General features: G+C 42.2%; 1 long non-coding RNA gene across 1 annotated transcript in view; it reads right to left on the bottom strand.

Annotated features, from left to right (window-relative positions):
- LOC110267037 overlaps positions 1-16,920 on the bottom strand; it is a 20,912-nt gene extending 3,992 nt beyond the window's left edge. The window contains exons 1-2 of the long non-coding RNA XR_002354343.1: positions 16,893-16,920; positions 4,478-4,480 (exon numbers count right to left, since the gene is read on the bottom strand). This is a non-coding gene — a long non-coding RNA (uncharacterized LOC110267037). The remainder of the gene's footprint in view (positions 1-4,477; positions 4,481-16,892) is intronic.

Below are 18,862 nucleotides of genomic sequence, written 5' to 3'. Positions count from 1 at the left end.
CCTGCACTCAAAGTGGATTTTCTGGAGCTACAGAACTCGAAATGGCGCGCTTCCAATTGCGTTGGAAAGTAGACATCTAGGGTTTTCTAGCAATGTATAGTAGTCCATATTTTGCCCAAGTTTAGACGACGCAAACTGCCATTCAACGACAGCTCTCTGCCCAATTCTGGCGTCCAGCGCCAGAAACAAGTTGCAAAGTGGAGTTCAATGCCCAAACTGGCACAAAAGCTGGTGTTCAACTCCAAGAAGGACCTCTACACGTGCAACACTCAAGCTCAGCCCAAGCACACACCAAGTGGGCCCCGAAAGTGGATTTATGCATCAATTACTTACTTCTGTAAACCCTAGTAGCTAGTTTATTATAAATAGGACCTTTTACTATTGTATTAGACATCTTTGAATCGGAGGAATCATCTTTGGACGCCTGGTTCTTAGATCAGAGGGGCTGGCCATTCGGCCATGCCTGGACCTTTCACTTATGTATTTTTAACGGTAGAGTTTCTACACTCCATAGATTAAGGTGTGGAGCTCTGCTGTTCCTCAAAGACTAATGCAAAGTACTACTGTTTTCTATTCAATTCATCTTATTTCGCTTCTAAGATGTTCATTCGCACTTCAACCTGAATGTGATGAACGTGACAATCATCATCATTCCCCATGAACGTGTGCCTGACAACCACTTTCGTTCTACTTTTGATTGAATGAGTGTCTCTTAGATCTCTTAACCAGAATCTTCGTGGTATAAGCTAGATTGATGGCAGCATTCAAGAGAATCCGGAAAGTCTAAACCTTGTCTGTGGTATTCCGAGTAGGATTCAATGATTGAATGACTGTGACGAGCTTCAAACTCGCGATTGCTGGGCGTAGTGACAGACGCAAAAGGATAGTAAATCCTATTCCAGTATGATCGAGAACCGACAGATGAATAGCCATGCCGTGACAGGGTGCGTTGACCATGTTCACTGAGAGGATAGGATGTAACCATTGACAAGGGTGATGCCTCTAGACGATTAGCCATGCCATGACAGGGCATTTGGATCATTTTCCTGAGAGAAGACCGAAAGTAGCCATTGACAATGGTGATGCATTACATAAAGCCAGCCATGGAAAGGAGTAAGACTGATTGGATGAAGATAGCAGGAAAGCAGAGGTTTAGAGGAACGAAAGCATCTCTATTCGCTTATCTGAAATTCTCACCAATGATTTACATAAGTATTTCTATGACTATTTTATTAATTATTTTCGAAAACCCCATTACTATTTTATATCCACCTGACTGAGATTTACAAGGTGACCATAGCTTGCTTCATACAAACAATCTCCATGGGATTCGACCCTTACTCACGTAAGGTATTACTTGGACGACCCAGTGCACTTGCTGGTTAGTTGTGCGAAGTTGTGAACCATGGTATTGGCATCATGTTTTTGGCGCCATTACGAGGGAAAGAAAGAGCGATGAATTTTACATAATCAAAGTGTAGTCACAATTTCTGCGCACCACAAGGAAGGGTCCAGACCACCTTGACTTAAGTTTACCAGGGAACAGTCTCAATTTGGAGTTGTAAAGGAGTATTTGTTGCCCCTTTTCAAAACTCCTTGGTGCCAGATGCAGGTCATGTCTTCTCTTCGCCTTTTCTTTATAAATCTTGGCATTTTCATAGGCTTGAGATCTAAATTCCTCCATCTCTTGCAGTTGCAGGATCCTCTTTGCACCAGCAGCAATGTTGTCAAAATTTAGTATCTTGAGAGCTCAGAGAGCTTTGTGTTCTAGCTCCAGTGGTAAATGACAAGCTTTACCATACACCAGTTGATATGGGGACATTCCAAGTGGAGTTTTGAATGTTGTTCTGTATGCCCAAAGAGCATCATCCAGCTTCTTTGACCAATCCTTTCTTGATGCTCCCACAGTCTTTTCCAGAATCCTCTTTAGCTCTCTGTTGGATATCTCCGTTTGCCCACTTGTTTGGGCATGGTAAGGCGTGGCCACCTTGTGTTTTACCCCATATCATAGGAGAAGAGCTTCTAGTGGTCTGTTACAAAAATGGCTCCCTCCATCACTGATGAGTGCTTGTGGGACTCCAAACCGGCTAAAGATATTCTTCCTGAGGAAGTTCATGACCACCTTGTTGTCATTCGTTGGGGTTGCAATAGCCTCTACCCACTTGGAAACGTAATCCACTGATTCCAAGATGTACTCGTTTGAATATGAGGTTGGGAATGGTCCCATGAAATTGATTCCCCACATATCAAACAGTTCTAGTTCCAAGATGAAATTTTGTGGCATCTCATTTCTTTTGGGTAAGTTTCCAGATCTTTGACATTCATTGCAGCTCTTTACTAGTTCTTTGGCATCCTTGAAAAGGGTGGGCCAAAAGAATCCGCTTTGTAACACCTTTGCTGCAGTTCTGTCCCCTCAAAAGTGGCCTCCATAGCATGAGCCATGGCAATTCCATAGGACCTCTCGTCCTTCTTCTTCCGAAACACATCTTCTAAGGATTCCATCTGAGCACTTCTTGAAGAGATATGGCTCATCCCAGACAAAGTATTTTGCATCATTCATGAGCTTCCTTTTTTGATGTTTATTGATCTCTGGAGGTAAGGCTGCAGTTGCCTTGAAGTTGGCAATGTCTGCGAACCATGGTGCTTTCTGAACTGTCATCAGCTGCTCATCGAGGAAGAGCTCGTTCACACTTGTATCATGTGTTCCACTTTCCTCATGAGGGATTCTGGATAGGTGATCTGCTACCTTTTCTCTACTCTTTTCTTGTCTCTGATTTCAATATTGAATTCCTGCAACAATAAGATCCATCTTATTAGTCTTGGTTTTGATTCTTGCTTGGCAAACAAGTATTTAAGTGCTGTGTGATCTGTGATCACAATCACTTTAGCACCGAAGTTTCAATCAGGTGGGGAAATGATAGGAGCAGAGGACAACCTTATTTTCAAATTTTCAAATGCTAGCATGCATGATTCATCGAAGATAAATGGTGTATCAGATATAAGGAGATTGCTTAAGGGCTTGGCTATCTTTGAAAAATCTTTAATAAATCTTCTGTAAAAGCCAGCATGCCCTAAAAAGCTCCTAATTGCCTTGATATCACTAGGTGGAGGCAGTTTTTCAATAAGTTCCACTTTAGCCCTGTCCACTTCAATGCCTTGGTTAGAGACCTTATGGCCAAGGACTATTCCTCCTGTCACCATAAAGTGACATTTCTCCCAGTTCAAGACCAGATTGGTCTCTTGGCACCTTTTCAATACTAAGGCAAGGTGACTCAGGCAGCTAGTAAAGGAATCTCCAAATACCGAGAAATTATCCATAAAAACTTCAATGAATTTCTCTATTATATCTGAGAAGATAGAAAGCATGCAGTGCTGGAAAGTCGCAGGTGCATTACATAGCCCAAATGGCATGCGCCTGTAGGCAAACACTCCATATGGACAGGTAAATGAAGTTTTCTCTTGGTCTCTAGGATCAACCACTATTTGGTTATATCCTGAATAACCATCAAGAAAACAGTAATATGCATGTCCTACGAGTCTTTCCAACATCTGATCCATAAATGGGAGGGGGAAATGGTCCTTTCGTGTAGCCTCATTGAGTTTCCGATAGTCTATACATATCTGCCATCCTGTGACGGTCCTTGTAGGAATTAGTTCGTTCTTCCCATTGGGAACTACAGTGATTCCTCCCTTTTTGGGCACGACATGCACGGGGCTGACCCAGGGGCTGTCTGAGATCGGGTAGATTACCCCTTCCTGCCATAACTTCATAACTTTTTTTTGTACCACTTCCTTCATGATTGGGTTCAGCCTCCTTTGGGATTGAATGGATGGTTTGGCATCATCTTCCAGTAGTATCTTATGCATGCATATGGCTGAACTTATTCCTTTCAGGTCAGCAAGAGTCCATCCAATGGCATCCTTGTGCTTTCGCAATACTTTGAGTAGTTCATCCTCTTGATCTTGGCTGAGGCACGAGCTTATGATCACTGGGTAACTTTCATTTTCTCCTAAGTATGCATATTTGAGAGTGGGTGGCAGTGCTTTGAGTTCAAGTTTGGGTGCTTCTGACTTTTCGTTCTCTTCTTTTGATGCCCCTTGTATATGAATCTCTACTGTTGCAATATCTTCACTAAACGTTGACTCCTCCTCTGTTAACCCTTCAGGTTCTTCTTCTTCAAAACTCTCCTACATTGCATCTTCAAGTGAGTCCAACCTCATACATTCTCCCAATTGTTCTGGTGGGTAACTCATGGCTTTGAACACATTGAATGTCATCTTTTCATTGTGTAATCTCAGGGTGAGGTCCCCCTTTTGTACATCAATGACAGCTCCAGCAGTGGCCAAGAACGGCCTTCCCAGGATGATGGAAGCCTTGGTTTCCTCCTGCATGTCCAGCACTACAAAGTCTGCTGGGAAGATGAAATCTCCCACTTTCACCAGCAAATCTTCTACTACGCCATGAGGGAACTTGAACGATCTGTCTGCCAGTTGTAGGGCCATCTTTGTTGGTTTAGCCTCTTCAATCTTCATTTTTCTCATCATGGCTAACGACATCAAATTTATGCTGGCTCCTAAGTCACATAGAGCCTTTTTCACTGTGATTTCCCCTATGATACAAGGCATCTGAAAGCTCCCTGGATCCTTCAATTTCTGGGGTAGTTTATGCTGAATGATAGCACTACATTCTTCGGTTAGTATCACAGTCTCGCTGTTCTTCCAGCTTTTATTCTTAGTCATTAGCTCCTTTAAAAACTTGGCGTAGAGGGGTAATTTGCTCTATTGCTTCAGCAAAAGGTATGTTGATTTGTAGTTTCTTGAAGATTTCCAAAAATCTCAAGAACTGGCTGTCATCCCCCTTCTTCTTTAATTGCTGAGGGTATGAGACTCTTGGGACGTCTGGCTTCAGCACTCCTTCCCCTTTTTGTGAACTCAAAGTGGGAACTCGAGCTCCATCCTGCTCTTCTTCCTTTTCATTTGAGTCCTTTTCTTGTGGTTTCTGGGGGGTTTCCTTCAGTTCCTTCCCACTCTGAAGGATGATAGCCTGACACTCCTCCCTTTGGGTTGAGTTAGTATTGCTGCGAAGGTTGTGGCTGGGAATTTGCTTGAATAGGTAGCCAATTTGTGTCTCAAGTTTCTTGATGGCAGCATCCTGATTCTGCATATTGGACATCACTTCTTCTCGGAACGCTTTACTGTCTTAAATCTCTTTGCATATACCTTCAAGTAGGTTTTCAATCTTCGAGAGTCTGTCATCAGATGATGGTGGGTTGCGGTTGGATGGATGAGAAAGGTTAGTTTTCCCTTGGTATAAGTATTGAGAGGGGTGGTTATGTAGGTGCTGATATGGTCTAGGTGTGGCATGTTGGTGACCTAAATTGTTGGGATTTGGACGTCTTTGATCTAGGCCTTGGTCTTGTTGATTTTCCCACCCAAAGTTTGGGTGGTTCCTCCATCCAGGGTTGTAGGTCTTGGAGTATGGGTCATGATTTTGTCTAGGTAAATTCCCAATGTAGTTGGCTTGCTCCTGCTCACTCTCTACCTCTGCATTCACTCCCTCTTGGGTTGTTGATGAGGTGGTGATTGCTGCTACTTGGTTCCTCTCCATCTTCTTGGTGAGGTCAGCTAATTGCTTGGTAATGAGCTTGTTTTGGGCCAGCAGAGCATCTACATTGTTTAGCTCCATCACTCCTCTAGTGTTCCCTCTTTCGGAGGCATAGAAGTAGTCATTCTCTGCTACATTTTCTATGACATCTATGGCCTCCTCAATGGTCTTCTTCTTGTTCAGAGATCTCCCAGATGAGTGGTCTACTGCTTTCTTTGATTCATAAGAAAGGCCTTTATAGAAAATGTGTAGCTACACCCATTCATTGAACATATCTGGTGGACACCTCCTTGTTAGGTCCTTAAACCTCTCCCATGCTTCATATAGAGTCTCACCATCCTGCTGCCTGAAAGTTTGAACCTCAGCTCTCAGCCTGTTGATTCTTTGAGGAGGATAGAATCTGGCTAAAAATTTGTTCACCACATCTTCCCAGGTTGTCAAACTCTCCTTAGGAAAGGATTCCAGCCATTTAGATGCCTTATCCTTGAGTGAGAAATGGAACAAAAGTAGTCTATAGGTGTCAGGATGAACACCATTAGACTTCACAGTATCGCATATCCTCAGGAAGGTGGTTAGATGTTGATTGGGGTCTTCTTGGACGCCTCCTCCGAATGAACAGTTGTTCTGAACAAAGGTGATGAGCTGTGGTTTTAGTTCAAAGTTGTTGGCATGTATGGTTGGCTTTTGGATGCTACTTCCACAGTTTCCTGGGTTTGGGTTGATGTAAGAGCCTAGAACTCTTCTCTCTTGCCCAGCATGATTTGCTAGACCTTCTCTGCCATGGTTGTGAGCCTCTTTTTCATGATGGTTCTCCATATTCTCCTCCATGTCTAGTTCAAAGTACTCTTCCTCTTTCTCAGCACCCACTACTCTTTTTTCTCTTGTTTCCCTCCTTAATCTAAGGAAGGTCCTCTCAGATTCAGAATCAAAGGAAGTTGAAGCCCCGCTTCTCCTCCCTGTCATACAACAAACAAATTACAAGCAAGGAAACAGATCCAGAAAGTATTCTGTTAGAATTACTGTTAGTGTGAGTGATGCAATATATCAAACAATTAGTGGGTGAGTGAAACAGAGTGTAAACAACTGAAATAAAGGGGTTAAAGGGATGGGAATACAAAACAACTAAAACCAAAAGTAAAGTGCTCAAACAGAAATTTAAATCAACAGAATAACAAATGCTCAATCTAGTGATCCTCCAACTTAATCATTGTTGATACAAAATCAATCCCCGGCAACGGCGCCATAAACTTGATACGCACAAAACTTGTCTCTCAACAAATTTTCTTCGGCAAGTGTACCGAATTCGTTGTCAAGTAAAAACTCACAATAGAATGAGGTCGAATCCCACAGAGATTGATTGATCAAGAAACTTTAATTAAAGGAATGTTCTAGTTGAGCGAACCAGAATTTGATTTGAGATTTGTAGAAAATTAAACGGCGGGAAAGTAAATAGCAGAAACAGTAAATGCTAGAAATAAAGAGCTGAATGTAAATGGCGGAAAGTAAATTGTAGAATCTTAAACGGGAATGGGATAATTGCTCATAAAAGTAAATGGCAGAAATTGAAGAGAATGGGTAAGATCAGAAATGGGGAGTTCATTGGGCTCAGGAGATGTTGCATTCTCCGGATCAAGTTCATTTTCATCTCTTTCTCAATCAATGCATTCATTGATCTCCTTGTCAATCTTAAGTGATCGAATTCTAATTTCTTGGTAATTCAATCTCTCAAATCTTTATCAATAGCCAAGTCCTTGTTCAATTGCTCATGAGAAGAGATGAGGTATGGTCACTGATTATACCACATGCATTTCCCAAATCAAGTGTTGGTAGGATTATAGTCACATATCCATCCAAACCCAATTTGGTCCAGCATGAGAAAGCATTTCTAGCATGATCTCTTCATTCCTCTTTCAAGGTTCAGAAGAGATCCAAGTATGAATAGTTTCTTTTCCAAGATAACTACCCAATTGGATGAAGATCGAAAGCTTTCTAGTAAAAACAAGAGAAAAGATAGAAGAAGGAGAATGAAAACTAATATCGATCCATCAAATTACAACAGAGCTCCCTAACACAATGAAAGGGGTTTAGTTGTCCATAGCTCTGGAAAATGAAAACCAAGATGGAGAATACATGATGAAAGTAAAACTAGAAGTGCAGAGAAAGTAAAATACAAAGAGTAGTTCTATGCCAAAGGCTCCCTAAACTTTCCAACTCCCTAACTAATTCAAAGCTATTCCTATATATACTACTCTTCTCATCTTCTAGTTGGCTCTTCAAGTCTTGGGTATGGGCCTCTGAATCTTGAGTTTGAAGCAGTTATCCTTTTCATTGGGCTTAGCTTTGCTTGCAGAGAGAAAAGGTGAAGTATGCACGGACTTTGACTCAGGACGTTAGTGGTGTCAACGTTAAGTGAAAGTGTGGGTTCAAGAACGTTAGTGACAATCACCTTTTTCACTAACGTTCCTAACCCAAATATGATCACGTTGACTTCAACGTTAGTGGCACTAACGTGACCACTAACGTTGCCTCTTAGTCCTTCGCACACGTTAATGGGACTTACCTTTCCCAATAACGTGGAGAGTCCTCCCTTGTCCCTACGTTAGAGTCCACGTTAACTAGGTTAACGTGGCTTCTAACGTAGCAGTGCCAATTCTTCGAGAACGTTAATGACACTTACCTTTGTCACTAACGTTCCAATGTGCCCCTATTTCCCACGTTAAGGTCCACGTTAACTAAGTTAACGTGGCTTCTAACGTAGTCATGCTAGCCATCTCCAACGTTAGTGACAAAGGTGAGTGTCACTAACGTTGGCTCATCATCTCTTTATCCACGTTAACTAAGTTAACGTGGGAGTTAACGTTGCTCATGGTGGCTCTTGGTGGTTCACCCCAACGTTAGTGACAAAGGTAAGTGTCACTAACGTTGGCTATCAATTGCTCTCTCCACGTTAGCTTCCACGTTACCTAAGTTAACGTGGGAGTTAACGTGGCTTATGGAGGCTTGGCCAACGTTAGTGACAAAGGTGAATGTCACTAACGTTGGCTTCTCTTTTGCTTCTTAACGTTAGAGTTCAAGTTAACTAAGTTAACGTGGCTCTTAACGTGGCCACTTATGAGCTTGGTCCAACGTTAGTGACAAAGGTAAGTGTCACTAACGTTGGCTCCATTTTCTTTCTTCCACGTTAGAGTTCACGTTAACTTAGTTAACGTGACTCTTAACGTGGGTTATGATGGCTTCGAGAGCGTTATTGGCGATTACTTTTCTCATTAACGTTGCAAGCTAGCTCCCATTCCACGTTAGTGGTCATGTTAGTTAGACTAACGTGGCTGCTAACGTGGTTCTTCCTTGCTTCCTTTGTCCTGAAATCAAGCAATAAAGTGCATCAAAGTTCTAATCTAAATCATGAGACATGCATCCTCTAATTTGTCATATAATTCATGCAAAATTCTCATGAAATCATGTAAAGTGCACAATCTATGCTTGAATCAAGATGTAAGTGAATATCTACCCAAAACTAGCTTATTTTCTAAGAAAATGCATGAAACTACCTTAAAAATAGTAAAGAAAAGGTCCGTGAAACTGGCCAAAATGTCCTGGCATCAGCCACTTTGGCCCACAAAGGACCGCTAAAAAAGTGTTGAATTGTGGATTCTGGTGGCCAACCTTATTCAAGGATGCTAACCAGTTATGTGTGTCTTGCCATCAGTGTCAGAAGTCAGGAAACGCATCCCAAAAGGATGAAATGCCTCAACAACCTATGTTGTTCTGTGAAATATTTGATTTATGGGGCATTGACTTTATGGGACCGTTTCCCAACTCTAGTGGGTATCTGTATATTCTGTTAGCGATTGACTACGTATCAAAGTGGGTAGAGGCCATACCTACCCGCCTTGACGACACCAATGCCGTTGTGTCTTTCATTAGGAATCACATTGTATGCTGTTATGGGTCGCCACGAGCAATCGTGAGCGACCAAGGATCCCACTTTTGTAATAGAAAGGTAGAAGCATTGCTCAAGCGCTATGGAGTGTCACATAAGGTTGCTACTTCTTATCATCCGCAAACAAATGGACAAGCAAAAGTGTCCAACCGGGAAATCAAGAGAATCTTGGAGAAAGTGGTCAATCCGCAAAGAAAGGATTGGAGCTTCCGGTTAGGAGATGCACTATGGGCGTATAGAACGGCCTACAAGACTCTGATAGGGATGAGTCCTTTCCGGATCGTCTATGGTAAGGCATGCCACCTCCCGGTGGAGATTGAGCATCGAGCCTATTGGGCGGTAAAGCAGTGCAGCATGGATTTAGCCAAGGTGGGTGAAGCTAGGAAGTTACAACTAGAGGAGCTTGAGTATTTGAGGAACGAGTCATATGAGAATGCCCGAATCTACAAGGAAAAGACTAAAGCATTCCATGACCATCACATCCGGAAGAAGGACTTTCAAAAAGGTGATGAGGTCCTCCTCTACAACTCAAGGCTCCGATTTATTCCTGGCAAGCTCCGCTCTAGATGGGAAGGACCTTTCAAGGTGAAGGAGATGAAGCCCTACGGAGTGGTGGAATTGTTTGATCCCAAGAGTGAAGCAACTTTCAAAGTGAATGGACATAGAGTGAAGAAGTACCATGGGTGCAAGCCCCCAAAAGAGCTAGAGGTGTACATATTTGAGGATGCACCAAGAAGAGAGGAAGCTTAACAAAAGGATCGTCCAACTTAAGGACATTAAAGAAAAGTGCTTGGTGGGAGGCACCCCACCGTGGTAAGAACTTCCTTGTTTATACCATCTTGTTTGCATTCTTTAGTTTCTTGTGAATTTTGTGATCTTTTGATGATTGATTGAATGCATAGAAATGCTAGCTTTGTTGATTTTGTTGGATAGGTAGAATGTTCATATAGATAGGATGTGAAAAAGATAAAGAAAACAAAAATTTTTTCTTTGAAGAAGGGCACCGACGCGCTAGCGCACAGTGCGCGCACGCCGGTGGCGAAATTCCATTCTTGGGCCAAATACCCGAGAGTCATGCCCACTTTGTGCCCAACTCGCGCCAGGCACCCACGCGTTTGCGTACATGCCGCCTGCGCGCACCCTTGCAATTTAACCATCGACGCGCCAGCGCACGGTGCGCGCGCGCGCCGACGGAGATATGTGGATTCTTTGGTACAAAAACCAGAGAGTTGTGTCACAATTGGGCCAACCTTGTGCCAAAACTGAAGCGTCCGCGCGTTCTGCGCATCCGCGCCAGTTGCGAAATACCTCAAGCACGCGTCTGCGCAAAGTGCGCATCCGCGCGCCTGCCTCACTGATTCACTCTGGTACAAAAACCAGAGACTTGAGCCAACTTTGTGCCACTTCTGTGCCTGAGGCACAACTTCCCTCACACGCGCGCGCCACTGACGCGCACGCGTCCTCTGCTAGCACCCTCACCGACGCGCCAGCGCACCTTGTGCGCGCGCGCCGGTTGCGCGAGTCAGTTTAATACCTTCGTGCCTTGCCCTGTTTTTCTTTATCTCAACCCCTTTTCTTTCTTAGTTTCTTTTCCTTCTTCCTCCATCATTTCCCTCCTCTTCTTCTTCTTCCTCCATAATCTACCACCACTGTCTCCGGCCACTCACCGGCGACAACCACCTTTTCCGGTGGCACTACACTTCTCCTATTTTCTTTCTCATCTTCACAAAAGAAGATTCAACCTTGTTCCTTCATACTTTTCAAGGTTTCACTTCTTCTACTTCTCTTCTTTATTTTCTCTTGCATTATTTCTTCTAGTTAGATGCTTCTTATTGCTTTACTTAGTTTCTCTTTCACTTGCATGATGATGTTTCTTACTTCTTGTTTGCTTACTTTTCGTTTTTCCTTATTTCTCCATGGATGTTGAATTTGAGCTTAATTTGTATTAATAGATCTTTTGTCATTCTTTTTCTTATCTTTGCGATTGTGTGATGTTTATGTGATGATTGATGTTCAATTTTGGGCTTTGAATTAGTTCAGTATCTCATAATTGCTCATTGCTTGATTATTGCACGCCAAGTGTTCGAGGAAATGCACACATACCATTTTGGTTCATTTTAGTCGAAGATTTTCAAATTGGTGCTCCCTCCTCATTCATTTGCTTTCTCTTAAATGCATTGAGTCTAATTTGTGTGCCTCAAGTTCATACTTGCCAATTAGATATTGATTGAACATGACTTGCTCTTTATTATGGATGCTTGAGATCACTCTTCTCATGCCATTGCATGCTTTACTTCCTCTTGCATCCCATGCCAAGTGTTATGACCTTGCTTTTACATTCACCATGGGCACTACAAGTCACTTGCATATTTTTGTCAAATTGATTATTGGGTTTAATGTTTTCCTTCCTTCCCTTCTTTTTAGGATGGCCACCAAGAAAGGCAAAGAAATAGCTTCGAGGAAACCGGCCGCAAAAAGGGCACCCCAAAGGTCAAACTCTAAGGCGCGCTCTTCATTAGGAGCCAAACCCCTATCTAAGAAAGGGAAGACACCCGCTCCTATTGATGTGAATGAAAAGGGCAAACCGGCGAAAGATTCTTCAAGGTTCCCCAACCGCTTTTGTGAACTTATGTTCCCCTCCATAGCCGTAAGGAACTATCATCCTGAGCATCTACTCGCTCCGCCGGACAAGGTTGCTCCTTATATTTTGCCCCGCATTGAACAACGAGGATGGGAGTTTCTCTTGAGGAAACCAAGGGAAATCAACCTCTTTTTGGTGGAAGAATTCTACACTAACTACCATCTTTCTTCTTTTCAATCGGTATACATGCGCCGAAAGCAAGTCTCAGTTTTAGAAGAGGCTATTCAGTAAGTGCTTAATGTCCTACCAGTACCAAGTGACATGGATGGCTACCAAGACGTCTTACGTCAGCGAGAGAAGTTTGGATTCAATTGGGACTCGATCCTCCGAGTCATTGCTGAACCAGAGGCATTTTGGATCCATGGTCGAGTGCGGATGAGGCCCAAGAGCATTGACGCTCGCTTTCTCACTGTTGAAGGTAGAGCTTGGGCCCAGATCATATCTTATTATGTGCTACCTAGCACCCACAAGTCGTCCCTCATGGCAGACCTCACCTTGCTTGTTTGGTGTGTTCTCACAGAGAAGCCGGTGAACATCCCGCTTCTTGTCTTTGGTGATTGGTTTAGCATGCTGATACGCACAAAACTTGTCTCTCAACAAATTTTCTTCGGCAAGTGTACTGAATTTGTCGTCAAGTAAAAACTCACAATAGAGTAAGGTCGAATCCCACAGAGATTGATTGATCAAGAAACTTGAATTAGAGGAATGTTATAGTTGAGCGAACCAGAATTTGATTTGAGATTTGCAGAAAATTAAATGGCGGGAAAGTAAATAGCAGAAACAGTAAATGCTAGAAATAAAAAGCTGAATGTAAATGGCGGAAAGTAAATTGCAGAACCTTAAACGGGAATGGGGTAATTGCTCATAAAAGTAAATGGCAGAAATTAAAGAGAATGGGTAAGATCAGAAATGGGGAGTTCATTGGGCTCAGGAGATGTTGCATTCTCCGGATCAAGTTCATTTTCATCTCTTCCTCAATCAATGCATTCATTGATCTCCTTGGCAATCTTAAGTGATCGAATTCCAATTTCTTGGTAATTCAATCTCTCAAATCTTGATCAATAGCCAATTCCTTGGTCAATTGCTCATGAGAAGAGATGAAGTATGGTCACTGATTATACCACATGCATTTCGTTAGCTCTTCAAGTCTTGGGTATGGGCCTCTGAATCTTGAGTTTGAAGTAGTTATCTTTTTCATTGGGCTTAGCTTTGCTTGCAGAGAGAAAAGGTGAAGTATGCAGGGACTTTGACTCAGGACGTTAGTGGTGTCAACTTGGTGTCCAGCACCTCTTTGGGTTACTAAATGTTCCGTAGCAAAGATTGCTCTTGATAGTGGACTTTCAGCTGATAATCCCGGATTAGTTAACCCAAGTTATCAGGTGATAAAGCACCCCTGAGAGCTTAGTAATCCAAGCAGATCCTTGTTACAGGAACACCACAGACACATCCCTTAAGACTCAAACCCTTGGTGCCTAGCCTCTTTTCTTGCTATTTTTCTTTTATTCTTCAACTTTGATTGTTCTTTCCCTTTTTCTTATTCGGATCTTGTTATTTAGCTAGTCTCATGGGGTGTGTTCAAGCATATGATTCATGACAGATAGTTGTCTTCCCACCTTGTGGTTGAACCAACTTAGCTAACTTATGACCACACCACAAACTCAGGAACTTACTCCATAGTATGAACTCCACTCTGGTCTTTTATAAAACACTCATTCTCTTTTCATTTGATTCAAAAGGACAAGCATACAATTAAGTAAGGAAATGATGCAGTAATGACATTCAGACTAGAAAACACAGCCCTAATCAACAAAAAGTTTAAAAGACAGAATTGAAAAAGGTTCAAACTAACATGGAAGCATGTTCTATTTCATACAAGATCTTCCTTATTTAAAGCATAGAAAAAAAATGGACCAAAGAAGGAACTCCACCACCTTTTACTCATGAGGTTGCCCATGCTCTCCCTCTTGCTCGTCCTCTTTGTGTTTACTTGTTGCGCTTGAGCTCCCACCTCCCTTGCCTTTTCCAATCAACTTCTTCCAGAAGCCAGCATCTTCCATCTTCTTCTTTAATGTTTCCTTCTGCTGTTTCACCTTCCTTTCTTCTTGTTCTACAAAATCTTTTTGGACCTCATCATATGTAAGGATGGCATAGTGTAGATGATCTATATGACTAGACATGTAGTTCAACTTGGCTTGAGTGTTTATGTTGAACTCCTTCCTATGTAGTTGCCGTCCTTCATTAAGTACACTGAACTCGTTGAATGCTTTCATCTGAGCTAGCTGCCGCTGGTTGAGTTCTTGCAAGCACTTATCTTGACGCTCTTGCCTTTCATTCACTTGGTTGATGGCTTGAGTGAGCTGGGAGTAGTGTTCCTGTTGCTGCTCCATTTGTTGTTTCTGCCACTCTTCTTGTTGGCTCATACAGTTGGACTGAAGGTTTAGTATTTGCTCTTGTCCTTCCATATGTCTCATCCTTTTCAATGTTGCATGGCAACATTTTCCAATGCGTCCCTCCTTGAGGCACGTGTGTAGTACCCTCCTTTTGTGGTGTCCGAACCTTCCTCATTTAATTGTCCAGTCAATCCCCTTCAATGCTCCTTTCCCTTTTCCTATAAAAATAAAATAAGAAAAATTAATATCATTGAGAAATTAAACTTTACGGCTAGAATAATAAAGAAAAAGAACTAGATTGTTTATTCATGAACACCAACTAACTAACTAACTGTGTATTCTTATATGCACATTGGTGGCACGTTGGGTGACACCAAACTTAGTTTGTAGCACTATGATGAAAAAGTTTTGTTCAAGGCTCCATGACTAGCATGCTCTGAATTGCATTCATGCTTTCTTGGCATGCTTTGAACACCACTTATTCTTCACTATATATTGCATAATAAGGATTTCACCAAGTGTTTGTCAAGTTTGGGTTGACCTCCTTGGTACCTTCTTCTTTGTTCCTTGTGATGTTGTCTTACTCTTTGTGACCTCCTCCTCTAAGGAAATGTGGTTACTGGTCTCATATGATTCTAGTGGTTTAGGTTCCTCCTGATTTTTTTTGAGCTGTGGCAGTTGCTGTTTGCCTTGTTCATAAATCAAGGGAGTTCCCAGATGTGCTGGTTATGCTTCAGTGCTTGTTTCTTCTTTCAGTATCTCACTGTGATCCTTCCTTGGTTCCTTATTCTCTTGATCTGTTTCTTGTGAGTGTTTGAAAACAGTGAAGGTGAGCTGTTCATCATGGATCCTCAAGATTAGCTCCCCTCGCTCCACATCTATGAGTGCTCTGGCTGTAGCTAGGAATGGTCTTCCTAATATGATTGGGTGAGTGTGACTCTCTTCCGTGTCCAATATGACAAAGTCTGTGGGAAGAAAGTATTTCTCAACCTTTATCAACACGTTTTCCACCACTCCTATTGCTTGTTTTTGAGTTTTGTCAGCCAGCCTGATGACAACATCTGTGGGCATTATCTCATTGATCTGCAGCCTCTTCATAAGGGATAAGGGCATTAAGTTGATGCTTGCTCCCAAATCGCAGAGTGCTTTATCAAACATTGTTTCTCCTATGGCACAGGGGATGTGAAAGCTCCCTGGGTCCTTTCTTTTTGTAGGCAACTCTGGTTGAATGAGAGCGCTGCACTCCTTGTTCATCACTATAGTTTGGCCTCCCTTGAGTGAGCTTTTCTTGGGAAGCAGTTCCTTCATATACTTGATGTATGCAGGCATTTGTTGGATGGTCTTGATGAATGGTATGTTTACATGCAGAGATGCAAACAAGTCAAGAAATCTTGAGTATATTCTCTTCTCCACAGCACCATTGAGTAGTTGGCGAAAGGGTGCATAGAGTCTCAGCAGCTCCTGTTGTGAGATTTTTGGTTCTTGGTGATCTTTTTCCTTCTTCTCTGTTGAGGTATCTCCAGGTTGTTCTGGCGGCCTGTTTGGCTTGTCCTCAGTCTCTTTACCACTTATAGTGACCATCTTGCAATCTTCCCATCTTACTTTCTTTATTTCACCTCTCAGATTTTTCTCTGTGTCACTTGGGAATCCATCTGTAGGTTTGGGAATCTGCTCAAAGAGATACCCCACTTGAGATTCCAACCTCTTGATGGTGTCTCCCTGGTTTTTAAAATTTGCTCACACTTCCTCCTTGAACACCTTGTTATCTTGAATCTCTTTGCATATGCCTTCAAGCAGGTTCTCAATCCTTGAGAGTCTGTCATCAGATGATGGTAGGTTGGGATTGGAGGTAGAAGGATGAGGAGTGTTATTTTGGTTTTGATATGGATGTGGAGAGGTGTTGTTATGGTGGTGTTGATATGTTCTCTGTGTGAATTATTGGTGAGCTGCATTTTTGTTGGGGTTGTGACGTCTCTGATCTTGGCTTTGATCTTGTTGATTCCCCCACCCAAAGTTTGGGTGATTCCTCCAACCAGGGTTGTAGGTCTTGGAGTATGGGTCATAATTTTGTCTAGGTGAATTCCCAATGTAGTTGGCTTGCTCCTGCTCACTCTCTGCCTCTGCATTCACTCCCTCTTGGGTTGTTGATGAGGTGGTGATTGCTGCTACTCGGTTCCTCTCCATCTTCTTGGTGAGGTCAGCTAATTGCTTGGTAATGAGCTTGTTTTGGGCCAGCAGAGCATCTACATTGTTTAGCTCCATCACTCCTCTAGTGTTCCCTCTTTCAGAGGCATAGAAGTAGTCATTCTCTGCTACAGTTTCAATGACATCTATGGCCTCCTCAATGGTCTTCTTCTTGTTCAAAGATCCTCCGGATGAGTGGTCTACTGCTTTCTTTGATTCATAAGAAAGGCCTTCATAGAAAATGTGTAGCTGCACCCATTCATTGAACATATCTGGTGGACACCTCCTTGTTAGGTCTTTAAACCTCTCCCATGCTTCATATATAGTCTCACCATCCTACTGCCTGAAAGTTTGAACCTTAGCTCTCAGCCTGTTGATTCTTTGAGGAGGATAGAATTTGGCTAAAAATTTGTTCACCACATCTTCCCAGGTTGTCAAACTCTCCTTAGGGAAGGATTCCAGCCATTTAGATGCCTTATCCTTGAGTGAGAAAGGGAACAAAAGTAGTCTATAGGTGTCAGGATGAACACCATTAGACTTCACAGTATCGCAGATCCTCAGGAAGGTGGTTAGATGTTGATTGGGGTCTTCTTGGACGCCTCCTCCGAATGAACAGTTGTTCTAAACAAGGGTGATGAGCTGTGGTTTTAGTTCAAAGTTGTTGGCATGTATGGTTGGCTTTTGGATGCTACTTCCACAATTTACTGGGTTTGGATTGATGTAAGAGCCCAGAACTCTTCTCTCTTGCCCAGCATGATTTGCTAGACCTTCTCTGCCATGGTTGTGAGCCTCTTCTTCATGATGGTTCTCCATATTCTCCTCCATGTTTGGTTCAAAGTACTCTTCCTCTTCCTCAGCACCCACTACTCTTTTTCCTCTTGCTTCCCTCCTTAATCTAAGGAAGGTCCTCTAAGGTTCAGAATCAAAGGAAGTTGAAGCCCCGCTTCTCCTCCCTGTCATACCCTTACTGTTAGTGTGAGTGATGCAATATATCAAACAGTTAGTGGGTGAGTGAAACAGAGTGTAAACAACTGAAATAAAGGGGTTAAAGGGATGGGAATACAAAACTACTGAAACCGAAAGTAAAGTGCTCAAACAGAAATTTAAATCAACAGAATAACAAATGCTCAATCTTGTGATCCTCCAACTTAATCATTGTTGATACAAAATCAATCTCCGGCAACGGTGCCATAAACTTGATATGCACAAAATTGGTCTCTCAACAAATTTTCTTCGGCAAGTGTACCGAATTTGTCATCAAGTAAAAACTCACAATAGAGTGAGGTCGAATCCCACAGAGATTGATTGATCAAGCAACTTTAATTAGAGAAATGTTCTAGTTGAGCGAACCAGAATTTGATTTGAGATTTGCAGAAAATTAAATGGCGGGAAAGTAAATAGCAGAAACAGTAAATGCTAGAAATAAAAAGCTGAATGTAAATGGCAGAAAGTAAATTGCAGAATCTTAAACAGGAATGGGGGTAATTGCTCATAAAAGTAAATGGCAGAAATTAAAGAGAATGGATAAGATCCGAAATGGGGAGTTCATTGGGCTCAGGAGATGTTGCATTCTCCAGATCAAGTTCATTTTCATCTCTTTCTCAATCAATGCATTCATTGATCTCCTTGGCAATCTTAAGTGATCGAATTCCAATTTCTTGGTAATTCAATCTCTCAAATCTTGATCAATAGCCAATTCCTTGGTCAATTGCTCATGAGAAGAGATGAAGTATGGTCACTGATTATACCACATGCATTTCCCAAATCAAGTGTTGGTAGGATTATAGTCACATATCCATCCAAACCCAATTCGGTCCTGCATGAGAAAGCATTTCTAGCATGATCTCTTCATTCCTCTTTTAAGGTTTAGAAGAGATCCAAGTATGAATAGCTTCTTTTCCAAGATAACTACCCAATTGGATGAAGATCGAAAGCTTTCTAGTAAAATCAAGAGAAAAGATAGAAGAAGGAGAATGAAAACTAATATTGATCCATCAAATTACAACAGAGCTCCCTAACCCAATGAAAGGGGTTTAGTTGTTCATAGCTCTGGAAAATGAAAACCAAGATGGAGAATACATGATGAAAGTAAAACTAGAAGT

Source organism: Arachis ipaensis, chromosome B09, assembly GCF_000816755.2.
Source record: "Arachis ipaensis cultivar K30076 chromosome B09, Araip1.1, whole genome shotgun sequence".
NCBI classification, from domain to species: domain Eukaryota; kingdom Viridiplantae; phylum Streptophyta; class Magnoliopsida; order Fabales; family Fabaceae; genus Arachis; species Arachis ipaensis.
Note: the sequence above shows the minus strand (reverse complement) of the source record. Positions and strands in the feature narration are given on the sequence as shown.